At 43.3% G+C, this 19970-nt stretch overlaps 1 protein-coding gene across 16 annotated transcripts in view; it reads right to left on the reverse strand.

Moving 5' to 3' along the window:
- The window catches only part of FOXP1 (forkhead box P1), a 380068-nt gene that overhangs the window by 75683 nt on the left and 284415 nt on the right, over positions 1-19970 (reverse strand). The window contains exon 1 of one of the 16 annotated variants that reach the window (XM_039733881.1): positions 10125-10148. The exons of the other annotated variants lie outside the window; for them this stretch is intronic. The gene's annotated coding sequence lies outside the window, so the exon portion shown is untranslated. Of the gene's footprint in view, positions 1-10124; positions 10149-19970 lie in introns of those variants that run through there. 16 annotated transcript variants of the gene reach the window in all.

Consider the following 19970-nt stretch of genomic DNA (forward strand, 5'->3'; position numbering starts at 1 on the left):
CACCTTCCTGGTGACTAAATTCCCCTTTTGCAAAACACTATTGGATGGATATTCCTTAAAGCAAGTAATATGGTAAAGATATATTTATTTTTACAAGAAATTGTCAGCTGGGTCCTTTCCCTCCCAGAAAGCCCTTGCCTTCTGTAGAGAAATCCAAGAGCCAAATATCCCACGCTGATGGGATCTAGACCCTATTACGACAGGGTTTTCAGAAAATTGAAGGAAGGCTCAGTGATGTGAATAACAGCACTAGACTCCTATGCAATTTTTACAGAAAGGCCCTACCACGATGTCTTTACCATTCCACATTCACCCAGCATACAGATGTCTTCAATTCTTTCATATTATGTGAGATACCATTAAAAGCCGCTTTCCATGACATTTCAGTGACAAACAGCTACAGTGATGAACTTGATAGCATTTCATATTTGCAACTGTTAACACGTTTCTGCACGGGCATCTTTGCAAGGAACCTGTACACTGTATCTGAAAGGATGATGTCTTGTTCAGATAAAACACTGACATTAAAATGACAGGCTGTCTTGGCCAAGGTTACACAAATTGTATTCAAGCGGATACCTAATGACAATGCTATGAATTCTGCAAGCTTTCTAGAATGTAATTTAGCTATTCAAAATAATCACTGCACTTGTGTTTAATTTGCAGACTACATGAGAACCATTTTGTCAGTCCCAGTAATGCAAGAAGACTATTTCCCTAGAAACCCACCCCTCTACCCTCCACCTCAAAAAAGGAAAAGAAAAAGAGGGGAAAAAACAATAGAGGGAAAGACAAAACCCATATGAGTTTTAACAGTAATATTGAAGCACCTTACTTTTCTATAGTTTTAAATCAAACACATGACAGCACAAAACTAAAAGCAGTAAAGGATATACTTTGCTAAAAAGGATCTCCTGTCATCTCATGTATTACAATAAAAGCTAATAATATGTTTAGCACTTTTTCCGTGCACCACTTTTAAAAAAAATCAGCAGACAATAGCTGATCAGAAGATAAAGGAGTTTAAAAAAAAACCCCTCCAGTGTAGTAGTAAGCAAGAGAGAAATGCAGTATTAATTTTATGTAACATAATGTCTTAATATGCAGTTTATCTTGACTTTTTCACATGATTTGTCCTGTCATTTGCATAGCAAGCTCTCATTCCTAATTTCACAGTCATTATGCACTGATGTCCTGATTTCTCAGCATCACTAATCTTGATGAACTAAAAATGGTTCCTGAAGGTCAGACGCATGTACAGTGCACATCTCCCCGTGTTGTTGTGTACACGTCGTGTGCCAGGGCCAGACACTGCCTCCAAAACATTTGCCTGAGCAGAGCCCAGCAACATCCCATGACACCCCATTAATGCCAACACAGCAAGGTCCTCTGAGCACTCCCTGTGCCACAGCACATTCCCACATCACTGATGGGGTCCAAGCTGGTGAGAATGCTGGCCAAAGGAGATTTAATTACAAAATTAAATCTAGGACAAACACCAGAACCACCAAAAGCAGTGGTCAATCTCCCATCCATGGCGCTGTGTCCCCATACCTATGGGAAAGCCACCACCTCGCCAGGCAGGACCAGCTCTGGGGACACTGAGTCATCAGGATGGGCAATCCCATTAATTCAGAATATCTTAATCCGCAGTCTTTTACAAACTTTTCTGGGAGTAGAAAATTATTTAATTAAATCCTGCCGTCACTATCTTCGCCCCAAAGCGTGACTCACCTTCATTATTCTCATCCCCAGAGAAGTTTACTTTACCCAGGGGTTTGTACTACCTCTTATTGAAGCTGGACCAAGCAAACAGGAGAGGAAGCATGTTTAAGTATGTTTTCTGTGCCCTTCTTGGAAGATAGACAAGACAAATACTCTTCAGTCAGATTTATGACGACAAGCAGGGATACAGACAGGAATAGGGTGGGGTGCTGTAAACCCTACACGTCGGTGATTAATCCAAAGGGCTGCATTCTGCCGTCAGCTGGGCAGGGACAACTCCCATTCACTTCCATGGCCTCTCTGCACGTTTATCTTGGGACAGATCTGGCGATTAGGCCCTATCTTTGAAAACTGGCCATGTACCTTCCAGTAACAAATCTCTTAGCTGCACACTCCTTGCTAGAACAGAAGCACTTAAGCAGAAAGAAAAAAAAAATCATGTATGTACTGCACAGTCACAGAGTACAAGTACACAGAGTACGAGTTTGTGTTGGTCCCTTCGACTTCATTTTACCATCTGAAACCACATTTTCACACCACACCTGCGCTTCTAAAGAAGGTGCTGCCTTCCATTTATAAACACAGCTAACAGCCACATTTAGCCACGGCCTGTACTTTAGTTTATCACCAAAGCAACTTACGGAAACCTTGCACAAACAATCTAAATGAAGCAGAAACTATTGTGTTAAAAATTACAACACGCATCCCGGACGAGTGTGGGCACACACATACGGTCTGAGGGACTTTAAATAGTTAAGAATGATGGCCTATATATCCACTCTCTTCACTCCCAACGTCCAACTTTTCCATGTAGCTAGTCCCTGGTAATACTAGGAATCAAAGGGCATGCAGCACCAGCAATAGGCTATTATAGCCCACACTTTATTACCCATTACTACCGAGGTCATTAGCGGTAAGAGTGATTGTACCGGTCTTAACCTATTGATCATTGTAACTACTATCATTTAATCCCGTGTTGAATGTCTGGAAAGCTGCTAAAGGCACACAAGAGAGAGTGCTTTAGTGATGAGAAATATAGCCAAAGCTTGGAAATTACACTTTGATTCATAAAATCTAGCCAGTGGTTTAAATCAATAGTATTTAAAACAGTCATGTAAGTTCTTAACTACAGCTCTCTAATATTTATGGGTCCCTTTTTGAGTGTACTCAGTCAAAACTAAACTTTATTTTAGATACTGTGCAATATACTTTACATTATGTTAGATAAAAAATATTTATTTCTGATATTTTGCCTGATAGTAAGTGAAACCTAAACCAAGAGCTATAAATTCATTTTAGATTTCTATCTCTCAGATGTCAACTTAAATGTGTTGCCAAAAAAAATTACAAACCAACTTTAAAAATGACTTAACTGTTTAAGTACATGAAAATGAGCATGTTTTATGAGTTAACAATGAATCACAGAAGGCAGTCTATGAAGAACTAAAATAATTCTGTCTTACTGCCTTCAGGGAGTTGAAGTTCAAATTAAACTACTGGCAGATATATTTAAAGAATGCTAAGTTATCATGCAGAGAAGAAATCAATCTTTTATTTTTTCTTTCAAGTTGTTTATTTCTATTTTGCACTTGAAACATGATTGTTGTTATTGATATGATTAATGAACTACTTTTGGTATTGTTGACTGATAACAATAGGGTGTGGTAGATACCCAGCTGCATGTAAACCTGGCAGCAAAGGTAAAAATACAGCTGCAATTTGGCTCTCGGAGCTGTGCTAGTATGGACCTGCTGACATGCTAATACCATCAACGGCAAAAAATGTCTTTAATACAATTGTCTTCGCTCACTGTTTCTGTTTCTCCCAGGGTTTTGCCTCTGCTCCTCTGCATCCCCCAAAGCCTCCCGGCCCCACAGTCCCCTCTGAGACCCTCCCATTTCAAGCCCTAAAAATGCCCTATTTTGGCAAGACCGACCAAGGGAAACTTCCACAAACTTGGGCCAAGCTCCCCTTTAACTTCCCCACGGAATTACAGCAGGGATGCATTTGTCACTCCTCCACACAACCCAGACAAGGGTCACGGGGATGAAAATGATTTAGCCCTATTTAATCATCTCCATTCCCTCATTTTTGGTGATATTAATATAATTAAATACTAGCTAAATAATTTCAAGTAGTTTAATCTTGTATGAAGGAAAAAAAAAGGAAAAAAGAAGAATGCCATTTTCACACCCCGTGCCTCCGATGCTGGATACGGCTGGAGTCCTGTTAACTGTCAGCAGGCATGCATCGAAGATGGGGAGGATTTCCTTAATTCATAAAGAATAACTCTGCCAGAAAATCCTTTTCTCCTGCAATCTATGATATTCGAACTTGATTTCAGTCAGCCCTTATAGCAGGCACCTTGGATTTCCAAACAGCGATTCTTCGGTTAAAGATTTTGTGATAAAAGTTAAACGGAGCAAAACAGCTGAACACAGAAAAGAACAAGTCGCTGAGGAACAGTTAAAAATACTGAACTACAGTAAAAATAGCTACGGCCAGGCGAAACCAAACAATGAACTTGAGCTGTCCTACTGGCAAGATATTAAATGCAGTATATTTAAAATATAAAAAAAAAAATTAGGCGAAACAATGCAAAACAGGAGAAGATAAAGCAGTGACACCCTGGCAAGCAGAGAGCCACAACACCACAAGCCAGAGCAGAGCCCAGCAAAATAAGAAGTGCTGAAGGCAGGCAGGACCTGCTTCCATCCTAAGACTAAAACATTTCCAACACATTTCATCCTCCAAAATCCCAACACAGAACACCACTGTCAGAATTATTCACGCAGGAACTGCAGTGCTGGTTCATTATGCGAAATAGAATCTCACTTTTAGACTTAGTTCTTTTGCCATAATACAGCACAGCACATTAAGACAGGTAATGTTTATTATATTAATGTAAAATCAGCTAAGTAGTCTGTCATTAGCATAACTGTGCTCTCTGTAACAATACAACTCCCTACTGTAAGAGGGAAAAAACCTCCTTAAAATTAAATTAATTACCATTTTATTATTATAATTTTGTTTATCGTATTTTATCAGGAGTGAAGATCTCCTTCTGACCCACAGAAAGCAAAACGATGGGCTATGCTGACATTCCCTGGCATGTCAGGGTGTCTGCTGTCTTCTGCATTCTCTTCTAGCTGAGGAAAAACGGGAATATTTTCGTATTTGTTTACAGAATGAAACATCTGATCTTATCTTCCACTTCTCATGCATACCAGGTTTCTCACTAAGTGCCAGGATAATTGTTTCTGCTATAATAAATACCCATTTAATTTGCATAAAAATATAAAGTTTACATAAATTAAATCCTTTCTACATCTAACATTTGTCAAATAGAGACTAAATCAGAATATACACACACACATCCAAATACCCCTTTAAAAAGACGAGTGAGATTTTAAGCATGAGATTACCATCATAATTTTTCACATTTTAAAAAGTTACCATTTTTGTTTCCATCTCTAGCATGAAAGGAAAAATTATATAACCTGCTGTACATGGTTCGAAACAGTGGTGATTTTATAATGATTCCATTTAAAACTTAAAAAAAAAAAAGGGAAAAAACCCAGCAATTTTTTCCAGAGTTTAGGAAGGGAAATGTTAGATCAACATATTCTGCCAAAAAAGCCTCAAATAAACCAAAAGCAATCCTGCTTAGAAACATCCAAAATACCCCTAAAGCCCTTGAAAACCCCTTGAAACCCTCTCTCCCAAACACCCTTAATATACTGAGAATGATCATGGTGTCACTCCTTACATTTGTGTATTAATTCATACATACGTTATGGAGAGCTTAATTAAATAATAAAAGACCATGCTTGAACCAGCAACATTTAATATGCCCAGAATTTCATGTGACTGAAAGGGAAGTGTTATACAGAGGGGCTTTTTCTTTTTTTTTTTCTTAGGGCAGATTTTAAAGAACCGCAACTCCCAATAGATTTCTAGGAAGGATGAGCCCTCTCCACATCCCTGGCTATTTTCTCCTGCAAGAATCAAATCCATAGCTGCCTGCTCTTCAAACCCAGGGCACTTGAGATGACGTACATTGTCGTGGCCAGTTGAAAAAAAATTACTGATTCTTGAAAAAAAATCCACCTGGTTAAATCATGCTGTTTATTTCCCACACAAACCAGAGCTCTGCTTAAACACTTGGGTTGGCTTTACCACTCTGGTTCCAAGTGACGCCTTGATAACAGTTGTAAACTTTATTTGCTTAAAAATGTGCAGGTTTTCACACCTATGGCAGACACCTACAGCTGAACATCACAGCTAAGCACAACGGTGCAAATTAGATTCTAATGAGAAAACATCAGTTGCTTCTTTGACAATTTTGCCATTCACTGATTTACTTCTAATGAAGACGCACTCCAACCAGCCAGCTCGCCGTGTTAAAGGTCAAAGCACGTTCAAAAAAATGCCTCACAAAATCAAGGCAAATGGGAAACCCGCAAAGAAACCTTCTCATAAAGTGGCGTGGCAATTAGAGTAATTGTGCAAAAAGCCGTCTTCGGTAAAAAGTAAAAGAAATTAAGCTGCCACTACTGTAACAGGTTAGACGAAAATCAAAATTTAATGTATTCTCCCTTGTGTCATCTTGTTTTGTCAAGACATCAAATAGAATTGGAAAGTACAAAATAACAAGCCCTTGAGAAATCACAGAAGCCGACCTTTTTGATGTTGTTGGTTTACCTTGTTCTCAGTTATTTGAACAATGATGTTTCAGATTTAAGGGCAAGATAAAGCTTAAAAATTAAAACCCGTTGTCAGTTTGGGGAGGAGGGGTTGTTGTCCCTCCCAAATAACAGAGCATCTTACCTAATCAATGAAGGCAAATCCGTCCGAAACTAGTGCACAGAACAATTAGCAATTCCACTTATTTGTTCAATATTCAGTCTGGGTTCTATAACATTCATTCAACTTCAATACAGACTATAGATCCTCCTGCTAGCGCAGGAAACCGCGCTGGAAAGGTTAAAAAGGAAAAAAAAAATAGAAGAAAAAAAGGCCGGGGCAGAGATATTTGCCAGTGCTGCTTCTCTCCCAATCTCTACACAGCCACTTCAATCTGCAGATGAGTATATGGTGGATTTTTTTCCCCCTTTCCTTTTAACTGGAAAGCGAAGCTGAACAAGTAAGCACCTTATAAAAACAAAACAGGACAGAACATTTCAACTGAACTACAGCAAAGTAGTTTCCAGTAATGCAGTTCTGCTTTCAATAAAACAAACAAACTGCTTAAAACCGGCCAAGCCTTTCACCAAACAATAACAAATTTAGCTTATGGTGTCAGGACTTTCCCACAATCTAGTTCTGCAGGTGTTGATAAAACTACCCCTGCTACCGCTTTTCCCTAGCAAAGAGGGGAGAAAAACAACATCAAATAAGTTATCCTGCTACTGAGAAACCTTTACAGAAAGTAAATCCAAGTGCTGCGTCCTCCCAGCTCACATTTGTCTACAGCAGCTCTGAAAAGACTAAGAAATACAGCGCAGAAAAGCACAGGAGCTTTTGAAACTCCTTAAACTTCTGAATGTAAAAATCCTTCTCCCCTTACCTTTCTTCAGCTGCCGGAGCATGTAATCACAGACACAGAAACCAAGGCATTTTGCACTGAAATGATAATTTCAGGATTTTAAAAACAACTTCATTCTCAAGCAACAAGGGTGCTTGAGCACTGTCAGGTTAAAACGGTGCATAAGAAATCATTCTGACTGCCCTACCTCGCTTTCAATGCCTAAAAATCCATTTCATCCTTCTCCACACAACTGTTGCAACCCTTTTCTTCCCTGCACACAGCTAAAACCAACTCAACTCTCACGAACATCAGAGCCCACCGTCCATCAGGGCAGTCATCCATCTGTGACCCCTCTACCGTGGGGTCTGATCATTGCTCAACCCCAGCACAAATTTCAGCGTGGGGTTAAGAGCTACACTCCTAAAATGTGTGCAGGGCTCGTCCAGCCCCAGAAGAACGTGAGGCACCCACACCTTCCTCTGAGCACTGAGGTGCCTGCAAAAACAGCACAGGGATTTTATTTCTTCCCTGTCAATCCCATTGTATTTATGACTTCTCTTTAGTTCAGCTGAGTGACTGGTCAGAGCATGTCTCAGAGCTTTTTTTTTCTTTTAAAGCAAAAATAACAGTGCTTAGAAAAGGGAGGGCACAATGGCACAGCACAGTAAAGTGAATGTTAAACAAGACTCAGAAAAAAAAACAAACCAACTGTAGCAAACAAAAAAAATTTCAAAGCAGCCCTTCCTATCATAAGCTTTCTGATGATTTATGGTTTACCAACTCAGCAAGGTTACGCAACACTGCATGCCTTTAGATGCATTATTTGAGTCAGTTGAGATTTAATTAAGATCACAGCCTCCAAAATCCCTGTCAAATGAAAATTCACAGAAGACAATACACTATATATCCTCATGCAGATAGTCTCCATTCCATGCTCTGGAATAACATAAGTTAATCCTCGTTTCTATGGTGGCAGACAAAAGTTCACTAATTTTGTTTTCTTTTGACACTTGTGTTGTTTTCTGTTTTATGTCATGAGATCATTCCCTTTTGAGAGGGGAGGGGAGCTGATACAGGGGGAGAGGAGGGAGAGCAATATGTCTGAATATGGCAGCAGATGTATTTTGACATTCTCACAGCTCTGCTGTGATGTCATCAAGTTTTCATATAATTAACCCCTGCCAGTAAGAGCATCCTTTTATGACATCTGTCCATTGGGAAGAGGAGGAAGGAGTCACGGAAAAAAGCACAAAAAGTGCCTCAGTCTTGTTCTCACACGAAAACCAAAATCAAACAAAATTAAATTAAGGCTACAAAACAGCATTTACATCTTCCTTCTGTATCAGTGACTGGCTTTCCCCAATTCATTATCTGCCCCAACTACCTCCTCACCTCCGAGGTGCTCTGAAACCACAAGCCACGGATGCCCAGCTCATTCCCAGCGCCTTCTCCTCCTGACAGTCCTGGTGCAGGGGAACCCCTCCACTGTATAATCCAGCTCCTCTATTTGCTAAGCATGAGCACGTTAAATAAAACAATATTTCTTACAGAGAAATTGCTAGAACTTTACCTCATTCCACTGTATTCCTATTTGCATTATCTTAATATCTCCTTGCTTATCTCATGGTTTAGAAATGACAGGTGCTAGCGGTCTTTTGTTTGACAGGCCACTACACAAATAACTGTCTTGCCTGAAAGGGCTAATGCACTACTAATGAACAATAAATCAACTTTGATTATAAAGTGTCAGACCAATCAGTTTGCAGTTCAGCTCTATCACAGTCTAGGCCAAGGCAGCTACTCTGTTCAGGCAGGACTCGGGTTTCATCTCTGCAGCCTTATCAATGAAATTTTTTGGACGTAGCCACAGGAGATCACTGAAAGCCCTCTGACAGCAGATTTTCCGCTGGCTGCGAGGAGAGGACAGAGCCTGCATTTAGAGACTTCCTAGGCTGCTACTACAATAAATATACAATCAACAAAAGCCATTTCTTTACCAGACAGAAGCACGCTCTAATGACATATGCACATGTGCACATGTGTTGTAGCCGTGACTTTTAGAAGCAAACAGAAATGCCTTTCAACTTGGTGTAAAAGATGTGCGAGATGCCTGAAAGCTCTGCACATTAAACACACTTACGAGGGGTTCGATCTGGTAAAAAATAATTTAGCAGGCAGGGTGCTTACAGCTCCGGGGGGAGAGGAGGGTGAAGAGCCTCCTCGCCTACTACAGCTACTGCACATGCACAAGGCATTCCAGGATTGGGTCCGGGAGCATCAGGCATGAGAATCAGCTGTGACCCAAATAAAAGGAAAAGATTTTAACATTTAAGTTTATTTATAAAAAGGCAAACTAGTGTATGCAAGTCGCTTTTTATTAGAAATAAACTTCAGCGATTTATTGTAGTTCACAACTCAACACTCACTGCTAGAATAAATCCAACCGTTTGGTTTTCATAAACAGATCTTGGTCACCCTGAATGATTCACACTTCCTGCCACCAAACTTGTTTTTATTTAAAAATCTGAAATGGTAGCGTGTCGAACGGCGGCACACGCACCGAGAGGACTGTGTCGCGTTAGCGAGGGGCTTTTCCCTGCCACCAGCACAAGGACACAACTCTCACCGCCTTCGGAAACCAGCTGGCTTTGAAGGAGTTAATTGCAGAGAGGAAGAGTGTATATGCACTTTGCTCTAAACTTACCACCCACTTCCTAAGGGTTCCCTCCTCCCCGCCACCACCACCCTCGAAATTTCAGCTCACTCGCACTGCAAGGCTGACACCGAGCCCGGCTGCGCCGCGATCCCGTTACATCCATCCCGCCGGGGTTCACAGCGCCAGTCAATGTCAAAAACAAAGCTCACTCACTTAATTTCCCCCTGGTAAATTGACTGGCGAATCCATTCAGCGATCCCGGTTCCTGACATTTAAACCTGACACTGTGTTTTATCCGGCTCCGTGCACTTTCCCTCTTTCCTCGCTCTTCCCAACTCCAGCGCTGCGGCACAGCCCGCCCGGCTACGCGCACCCGCCACTGTCACGACAGGCGCCAGGCGACACGCTCCGCTCATCACTTCTGAAAACCCCGCCGAGTTGCGGGGCGCTCACGCTGTCCCTCCCTATCTCCCTCCCTCCCTCCTCCTCCCGCGGAGGAACCGGGACCGCGCGGCTCCTCCAGGCCGCCGCGGCTCTTTCCGCCACTTTGCGCGGGCCTCCCGCCCCCGATCTGGACACCCCCCCGGACCCCGGCGCGGCCGCGGGGCGGGGGGAAAGCGCCGGCACAGCGCGCTGGAAGCGCTCCGGGGGAGCCTCCTGCCCGCCCCGCAACTTTCTCGTCTCCCGCGGAAAGTGGCTGTCGCTCTCCTGCTGTCTGCCCGACAGCTCTGCCGCACAACCCCGCGATTTCGGTGTCGGAGAATAGAATTGAGAATAATAAAGAAACAACCACAAGGTGCTTCTGGCGGGAGTTTGCACCGAAACGGGGCAGAGCGCCCGGCCTGCGGAGGGGAGCATCTCCCCTTCTTCCCTCGGCCGCGCCTGGGGAGCAGCGGTACCCGTGTCCCCCTGCCAGCCCTGCCCGGGGACATCCACGGCAGCCGAGCCCTCCGTGCGCCCAAAGCCGCTGTGTGTTTGGGTCCGGGGCACCACTCAAACGTGGGGTACGCCTCACTCAGAAAAAGCTTCACAAACTCAGGCGGGCGAGCTCCAAGAAATGCTTGTCCAGACTGCACCCAACTCGACCCCCTGTTCGTGCGCTCTCTCTAACCCAGGGATTGCCACAGACCTGGTGCCCTGTTTTCCCTTCCCCAAAAAGCTCCCATCCATAGCATATGCTGAGTTGGATCCCACAGAGATCATCGAGTCCAACTACTTCATCTCAGGCAGCAATATCTGGTAAAACCTCTCCCCCCTTATTTCAATTACAGTTTTTTTACCTTTTCACATAGTTTCTGAAGACAAAATTGATGCAGAGAGTAACTCCTCAGTTACTTCACGTGCGAGCACAAGAGCAGACAGAAGCTGCCCTACACCGTTCCCAGCAGAACCTCCCGTTATTTGCAGGAGTCGGGGCTGTCAGACAATAGCCCCATTAGTGATGCTGCTGAAGAACCTCACAAGAAGCAAAGACAAAGGACCCAATTTACTGACAACTTGTGATCTGATGTTAAATGGGATGCAATACGGATTGCTTTCCACCCTAAAGTGTTTTCGTGTCAGATAACAAATTTATTAATGGGATTTTTTTCAGGTCACAAAAATGTGACCCCACCCTCTTATGAATATTTAATAAGGGACTAAGGGCATCTTTTGCAAGACCCTAAATCTGCCAGAAACAGCCTACATGAATCAGAAAGTGCCTGCCTCTTAAAGGGGCACGGACACCCTGAGCAGGTCAGCACAGACAGGGCATGGGAACAGCCAGGATTTATCCGTGTTATATCTGTGCAGAGTTAAGCACACACGTACACACACAGCCCCCGACACACTGGGAGCTCAGCAATAACATAAACCATAAAGCATGCAACACGCTAGTAATAATTATCACCTGTGCTTAAGAGAAATCCTTCCTGTCCCGCACTTCAAAGTAATCTCGAGGAACTTGGATTGCTTTGGGAAATACACGACAGAATACACAGACTTAAACTTTTCAACAGTTCTCTTGTGGACCACCTCCTCCTTCCTGCTGTATTTCTAAGAGAGTTGCTGTGGCAGCGTTCCCAGCAGCCCCGACAGCAAAGGAGCAGCGTTAGGAAGGCTCTGAGTGTTAACACACCCTGACCAACTCTGTAGCCAAAATGAGCAGGGGGCTACGTGCCCAGGCAGTCTCTGCAGATCATCAGGGGATGCTCTACAGATCCTAGCTGGAAAATCTTTTGATCCATCTTGTTTTGCTCAGTAGAATCTTCTCACCCAGACAAGCCTCAATCCCAATCTCACATCATCAGTTCTTATGTTCCAGTATCACCATACCCAGGCACACAGCTCAATCCCAGGCCAGTGCCCTCCTGCCCTGGTCACCAATTCATCACACGCCTGTGAGCCAAGCTGTGCATTACTCTATTTATAAAAAAAGGGGATTCTATGAAGCCTACCACTTTGCTCAAGGCATTTCTCTTCTTTCCAGGGGCAAAGAAAAAGTGTAATGTGTCAATGCAAGCCCAAAACTGTGAGAGCTACATGTGAAGCAAAAGCACAGTGCTGGCTCTGGCACTGACAATTCTCCCCAGCCTTGGGCAAGTCACCTAGCAATTTTGGTGGCTTTAATTCTTTTTTAATGTCTTTGATGTTGAGGACACCTCTTTCTCTGAGAGCTCAGTCTGCAGTGTTTCTGGCCTGGCTTTGCAGTGGCCTGCACCATTTCAAGGCAGTCAATGGCCTTGACATCTCTGCCTCCTCATCTGCAAAACGGGGTTAATATGACTTGTTTCAGGATTTTCTATGGACCAATATTTGCAAAACACTTTGAAAATTTAAAGGTGCTGTCTAAGCACTGCGTGCTGGCCACAGAACCTGCAAGCCGTATTTTTAAAGCGTTTTATACCCTTTCATATAAAAGCTTCATACCTGCAAGCTCAGCCAACATCTGCTCTGGGCTAAAAACTTCAGCCTTAGTAACAGAGATGGTAGCACTTGTTAAGCAAGGTCACCATGAAATATAATGCATTTCTAAGCCAGCAAAATATTTTAAAAGACCATGAAGAACCATAAACTCCCACTTTAATTCCATTCAATTACAAAGAGTCATCACAGACAGAGACCATCAGACAGGGATATTCAAAACAGAACACATAAAGTAATACATTAAAAGTAACTGGGAGAGAGCGTGGCAGGCTAGATGGCTATTTGGCACTGTGTGCCCATGGGATCTGATCCATATTAGGTGGTGGTATCTTTCACCTAGGTGAAAGAACATTATCACTGGATACTAAGCTCTAAAGTCCAAGTGAGAGGAATAGATCATGAGTTACGACAAGCATAGTGGAATAAATGATTTTGCTATGCCATTATTTTACATGTACACTTTATTCACAGACTTTTGCAGGTACCTATCCATGCAGAGACCTCAGACTTGCCTACAGAAAAGCCTCAGCTGCCTGCAGGGCAGGGAAGAAAACAAGACATCCACAAAATGCAATCTTCTCTAACCAGAGTCAACCTGCCCCAAATGAGTCAATTTTATGTCTAGTCCTAATACGAGGCAATTTCTGCCTAAAACAGCAATACATCTGCACTCAGTCCTTGAGATGTTCTCCTGGGCAGGCACGGCCAAACAGGTCCCACTTTGCACTCTGGTAGTGGGCCAAATCCTGTGCCCTGCTTCCCAAACAGAAATTTGGGAGTAATTCAGCTGAACTTGGGTGCCAGTGCTTCTGTGGCACAGAGGAGCCCAGCTGCCCAGGGGGCCACGCCAAGCCTGGCCAAGGCAAACCAAGCTGCTCAGCCAAACCAGGCTGCTCAGCACTCGGACTGCAGCCATGGGCTGCTTAAAAACCAAACTGCTGTTTGCAGTTCTGAGGGAAAAAGGCCATCTCGGATACTATTCCCACTCCTGGATCCCCAGGCCCATTTTTGTGGGGTTAAATCATATTTTCCTGTTTTGAGAATGCTTCATTTTCCCTTGTTGCTGTTTGAAAGACCTACAAAAACAAATGGGGAAAACAACTGACTAAACAGGAAACAGTGAAACTTACAACCCACAAAGTGCTGAGAAAAAGGACAAAGTAAACAGTTTTTTTGGGTCATTTTTAATAATCTCAGCTAATGCCCTCATGGTAAAATATCTTCAGGAAGAAATGTGATTTTTAGGCTGATGGTGTCTAACAAAACAGAACACCAAAGCAATTAACATTTTGGTAATCCTTGTGTCTCTGTTACTCTTCTGTTTTTTTGATGTGAAACTGTCATTTTTCTTACTGGCCCTGCAAATTCTGCATGAACAAGGCTCTTTAAATCCTCTCAGTGTTGCACAATGGTTTAAATTTCACTTCATGGCATGCTTTAAATTACCATTCACATCTTCATTTAATGCATCATTTTATAATGCCAGTGTTACTAGTTAATTTATATATACACAGCAGGATGTGTCAACATTCAGGTGAGTTATGAATATGATTGTACAGGAGTTATGGAAGACATTTCAGCAAAATTATGGTTCCCTCTAAACATAAAAATATTAATAATGAATCAAACATCACAGGTAAACAACAAATTTTATATAATTGCTCCCCCCATGCTTCTAGACAAATAAATAAATAAGTATGGCATCATTTTTGCTGTGCATTCATATTTGATTGATCTTAATAAATTGCCATCTCCTTTCCTAATAAACTGTAATCTCTTGTTTCCGCCACAAAGTAAAATTTATTAGCACACTCTTCTACCAGCAGGTCTGCATCACTCACAACACAGTGTGCAAATTGTTCCACGTATGCTTGGGCATTATTCATAATTTATTTTTCTGCCCCAAAGTACACAATATATTGAGAGGTAATCACCACTAACTGTTCTCAGTTACTTTCCTTAATTATGTGAGATGACATTTATGTCACGTACAGTAGAGGAAATGCTGCAGTTTCCACTGAAACTCCATTTTAATTTTTTTTTTTGCTATGGGTTGAAACACAACCTTCACACAGAGAAAACCTTCTTAGGACAGGAAAGACTGGAGGTGGTATCTGGTAGGAGATGGGAACACCTCCACTTGAAAAGAACAAGCCCTGTCTACCAAAATAACCCACTGGGCATGACAACAGCGATGGCTCCAAGAGGAAAAGTAGGTGTTTTGTCGTGATGTTAAAGTTGCCATGGTAAGAAAAAAAACCACAGAATGAAACATCAACAAAACAAATGTCAATCAAAGACATTTTTGCCTGTTAAGTATTAACCAGTGAACTCCTGGCCACCCCAGATCATCTCCTGCCCGTGCTGCAGTGCAGGCGGGCGGGTGGAGGGCTGAGCCACCCCAGGCTCCCCAGCTGGGTGTTTTGGGCTGGATCACCCCAGTTTGGGGCTGGTGTGGAATGCACTGCTGGAAGCACTGCCCTCTCCTGGTAATCTGCCTCTCTCATCAGAAGATTTAATGCTTCACCTCACTCACAAAGGATCCTCTTTAAAAACCTGGGTCTGCCTCCACAACAACCCAACCTACACACACAAATGTATCACCAGAGATATAAATGAAAATAAAACTGATTAACTGCGGGTCCCTTTAGGTAAGAACACCTATCAGACCATTGTGCTCACAGTCCAGGAGTGCTGAGTTCTCTATTCTGGTACTCCTGTGAGAACACCCTCTATCACCACTGGGCATCATCGTTTTTCACTCACTCTGTAGGGAACACGTATCGGAGTATTTTCAATATATTTCAATAAAACACCTTCTTAGCAGTAATGGGCCACTGTTCCTATTTCAGTGGTCCCCAAGGTTTCATGATACAGTTTATTTAGCTGGCTCATAGTTCCAAGTTTTCTTCCAATATTCAAAAGCTATTTTTAATTTTTTTAAAGAAGGCAGCCAAGGGAAAAGCTTTTTCTCTTCTTGAAAAAGCAGAACAGTTAAGTTGATATATGTAACAAAACAACCCAAATTATTTCCTAAAGAGGTGTTCAGCCAACAGCCCTCGAGGTTAGATAGGAGTGCACAGAAAAGCTGTGACACAGGGATGGAGTTTGGAAGCAGCACTGGGATCTCTGCTCCTGCTAGAAAAAGCACTGTGACTCCAGGAATCAAATGCACATGGAAAAAGAGCTTTTTAGGAAGCAGGGCTTGGTGAGGACATGTCCTCATGACCACCACCCTGTGATGCCACAGTTTGCTTCTCCTCCTCGCTGCCTCTGGGTCAGGAGCAACCCCTCACTAAGCCTGGCAGGATGGGGAATGGGAGGGGAGGAGGAGGTGTTGTTGTTTTGGGAAAACAAGACTGCAGGGCAGGAGAAGCCCCAGCCTCAGCACGGCCATCCCCTGGCCTTTGGCCACGTCAGTCATTTTGATGGTGCACATCTGGTTTCACACAGGCGAGACACAGGCGGCCGTGCTGGCTAAGCAAACAGCCCAGCCACAGGACTTTGCTCCCCGATCCCTTGGGGTCATCCCCCCGGCTCAGAGTCCTTTGTGCATCACTAAGCAGGGCTCACTGCGTGCTCTGGGCTTTTCCTTTGTACTTCACTCCAGCCCTTCACAGCGCAGTGCCACGATCTATCCCTTCATTCCGAACAAACTGGCCCAAACTCAATTCAAGGACAGCGTCCTCCCTCCGGCTTCCCTTCTCCAGGCAAACGCAGCTCCTGTCTGTGAGCAAGGGTTACGACCCATCAACATTTCCTACCCAAATCCAGCTGCTGCTTATTCCAATCCTTTCCCCTCCCCTACCCTGAGCCACAAGGAAAGAGAGGATGCTGAGAGGCAGCAGGTCTTGGAGCTGGAGAGGATGTGGTGTGATAGCCAGGACCTGTTCCTTTGCTGCACCCATCACAGCAAAAGATAAACAAGTAAATAAAATAATTATTCTGTGGTCCCTTAAAGACAAAAAAATTAGCTTCCTGTAGCAAGAGAAATCCCTCAAATGAGTTTGCAGATTTTGGGTTGGAAAAGCACAAATTCACTGCAAAGTGTGTAACAGGAGAGGAATACTAGAAAAATTGATCTCTGGAAGCAGACAAAAATTCTCTGCCCTCAAACACAGTCACTTCTGGGGTGGAGGGTGGCAGCAACTTCACCACGCAGAGCCCTGAAGGAATTCAGGACACCTGAGGCACCAAATCCTTCACTCGACTGAAATTGCAGGGTGATTAAGCAGAGAGAATGTAACTATCCAAACTGTAATTTGGCCAGCACAATGGATTTAACACCCCTATTCTTGGGAGGAAAAAAAAAAGTACTGTATTTGAAGTTCAAAATCTAATTAACTATTTGAGAAAAAGAGTTCTGTTTTTAAAAGAAAATTTCTAACAATATAAAGAGAATTAGTGCCAAAGTTTTTGAAGGACTGCATAAAATGGTATGAAAAACGTATGATATTGTAATAATAGGAATGACTGGATTTGCTCAAATGTTCCTTATACCTTATAATACAAGAATAAAATACAGTGTAAATCCTTCTATCTACGTAAGTTCCCTGTACAGAAAAATCTCTCCTTTAATAGGTTTACACCTTTAACATGTATTAGTTTGGAAAAGTCCTAGGGTATAATTACACATCTTGGCTTGGCATATTAATAGCTGTTCCCTTCATTTACTGATTTCTTTTACTGGTCAATTTGCTGTTTTACTACATTGCTCTTACAGCTTGGCTTCCCCTCTGTGCTGGGAAGGGCAGAGGGGCCACGGGCTGTGTGTGCTGCCTTGGGGAGGTGGCTTTTGATACCTTGAACCCAGCCATCTGCACCCAGGATGCTCGTCTGGGATGTGGCATTTGCATCCAAGTTTGCCAGCAAGCTGCAGGTCACAGGCAGAAGCAAGCAGAGCTGCCCTCACTTCCAGGAAAATCTGTGCAGAAATACACTCTACAGGCCCAGGAGAGAATGAGCCAAGCAGGGCTTCTCCAGGGCTTGGTTCCTCCTTGCTGGTCTCCCTCCAGTGCCCCCCAGAGCACCTGCTGCTGCCCAGGCTCCTCACCCTGCATCCCTCCCCATGGCATTTCATCCCAAATCCCCTCTGCCACCTTGCATCCCTCAACTCCTTCCTTGCCCCAGGCTTTCGCTGTTGTCCCAGGTTTTGCTCTCTGCTGCCCTGGAGCTCCATCCCCACTGCTGCTCCTCACCTTCTTTCTCCCTGTGGATTGACAAACCTGGAGAGATGCTCACCTGGGAGAGGATGTTCACCTCGCTCCATCACACACCTGGGAAAGGACCGTTTTCCCTGTGATGGACAAGGGACACACCTAATGATCTGTGCTACCAGTCTCCACAGGTTGCCTTTGCATCTCTCAGCTCCAGACTCACAGCAGAATTCACATTTGCTAAGCCTCTGTCCAGTTTCTACAGGTCTTTTTGACAATTTAAGGGTTTTCTTGCGCTATAGTGGAGCCATTCGGTTAATGGCTTCTCAGCACTGCCATTATAAACCAGAACTTTTCAGGTGTTTATTACTCAGCTTTAAAAATTGGCTCTATGCTAAAATTTGGCAAACGAAGTGTCAGCCTCAGAGAAAATTTTATTTTTTGCCAATTTTATACTCTAAAAAAAAAAAATGACCCCACTTTGGCCTCCATAAAAACACAGCTTTTGCTGCCTCAATGACACTGGTGAAGTAACAAGTCAATATTGTAATAGTGCCAGGAGAACTGAGTGATTTAATGCCTAAAATTGCTTTGAAGGTGAAGAGTGCTATTGAGCTGCTAATTATTAACTATTATTACTGATCCTGCCGCACAACAAAGATGCAAACAGAAAACAGAGGGAATATGAGACATCACTGAGAAAACAAGGCAGAATGGGAATGAGGGTCCAGTGCTGAATATGGAGAAGCTGGAAAACAAGAGTCAGGAGTCCTGGCAGGGTGGGATCCTCCAGCCAACACAAGAAGAATGAACTGATATGGAAATATTATTTTTCGTTTTCCAGGACAGTATTTCAAACACAAATAAAATACAAATGACACAGTGTAGCTTGCTACATGCCAAAGCTAGCAATGGTGTGGGATCAAAATCAGCTCTAAACCAAGCTGAACTGAGGTCAGTAGGAGCCTCATATTGCTCAGCTGAAGCCAAGAGAAACTTTGCCATTTAATCCAACGTGTAGAAGACAGAGCCCTGAAGGTGCTGAGGACAGGTGACCTTACCTCAGCTGCCCAGCAGTCAGATATCCACACAAAAATGGGCTGGGAATTTCAAAGATCCCTAAAAACGTACATCCTCTGAATTTTCAGGATTCTTTCAAATCCTGTATGCACAGCAATAGCAGCATTCAAATCACACACCCCAAAATCTGACCTAGGCTGATCCGACTTGGCTGTGTGGAGGAAAATATAAGTGATCTTCACTCTGAACATCTCCAGCCACTCACTCAACTGTGCCACCCTCTGAGGGGACTATGGTTCCATAGCAGAAAGGTGACAGAGTGAGTATTTGTGCTTTGAGGACCAGGAGTTGAGTGAGGCCAGGGCACTCTGCCATTTGGAATGTGCTGTACCAAAGCAGCCATGAAAAGTCATCGGGGCTGCTTTCAAACACAGTAAAAAAGAAAAAAAACCAACCAATTTATCTTTCTGGAAACTTTCTGCTTGTCTAAGTGGCAGCTATTTAAATACAATTAACAAGCAAATGATTTTAAAATTACAATACATTTAGTAAGGCAGCATCACAAACAATTTGCATCTCATTAAAGTGTTTGAAGCTGCAGAATCAACCTCCCAAAAGAGCTGCACATCAAGTGGGAAACACAGTCACAGTTATCAGCTTCTGGACTGTCCTGTGACACTGGACACACAGTGGGAGGACAGCAGAGGGGGGGCTCAGTGTCCAGCTGAGCCCTGGCTGGGCCACCCCCGTGGGGAGTTCTGGCCACGGCTCTCAGCACAAGGACGGATGCCACAAGCCACAGCCTTGCTGGAAGTGGGTGTAAAACGAGGAAGGAAGGAAGGAAGAGGGTGTGTGTTTGTGCGTGTGTGCATGTGGGATGGGCACTTTTTAATATACATTCATGAACAAAGAGTTTAAAGAGATTTCAAGCTACTTAGTCAGCTATATATATATCTAATTAAAAGTTTATAGATTA

Source organism: Passer montanus, unplaced genomic scaffold, assembly GCF_014805655.1.
Source record: "Passer montanus isolate IOZ18808 unplaced genomic scaffold, ASM1480565v1 scaffold9, whole genome shotgun sequence".
Taxonomy (NCBI): domain Eukaryota; kingdom Metazoa; phylum Chordata; class Aves; order Passeriformes; family Passeridae; genus Passer; species Passer montanus.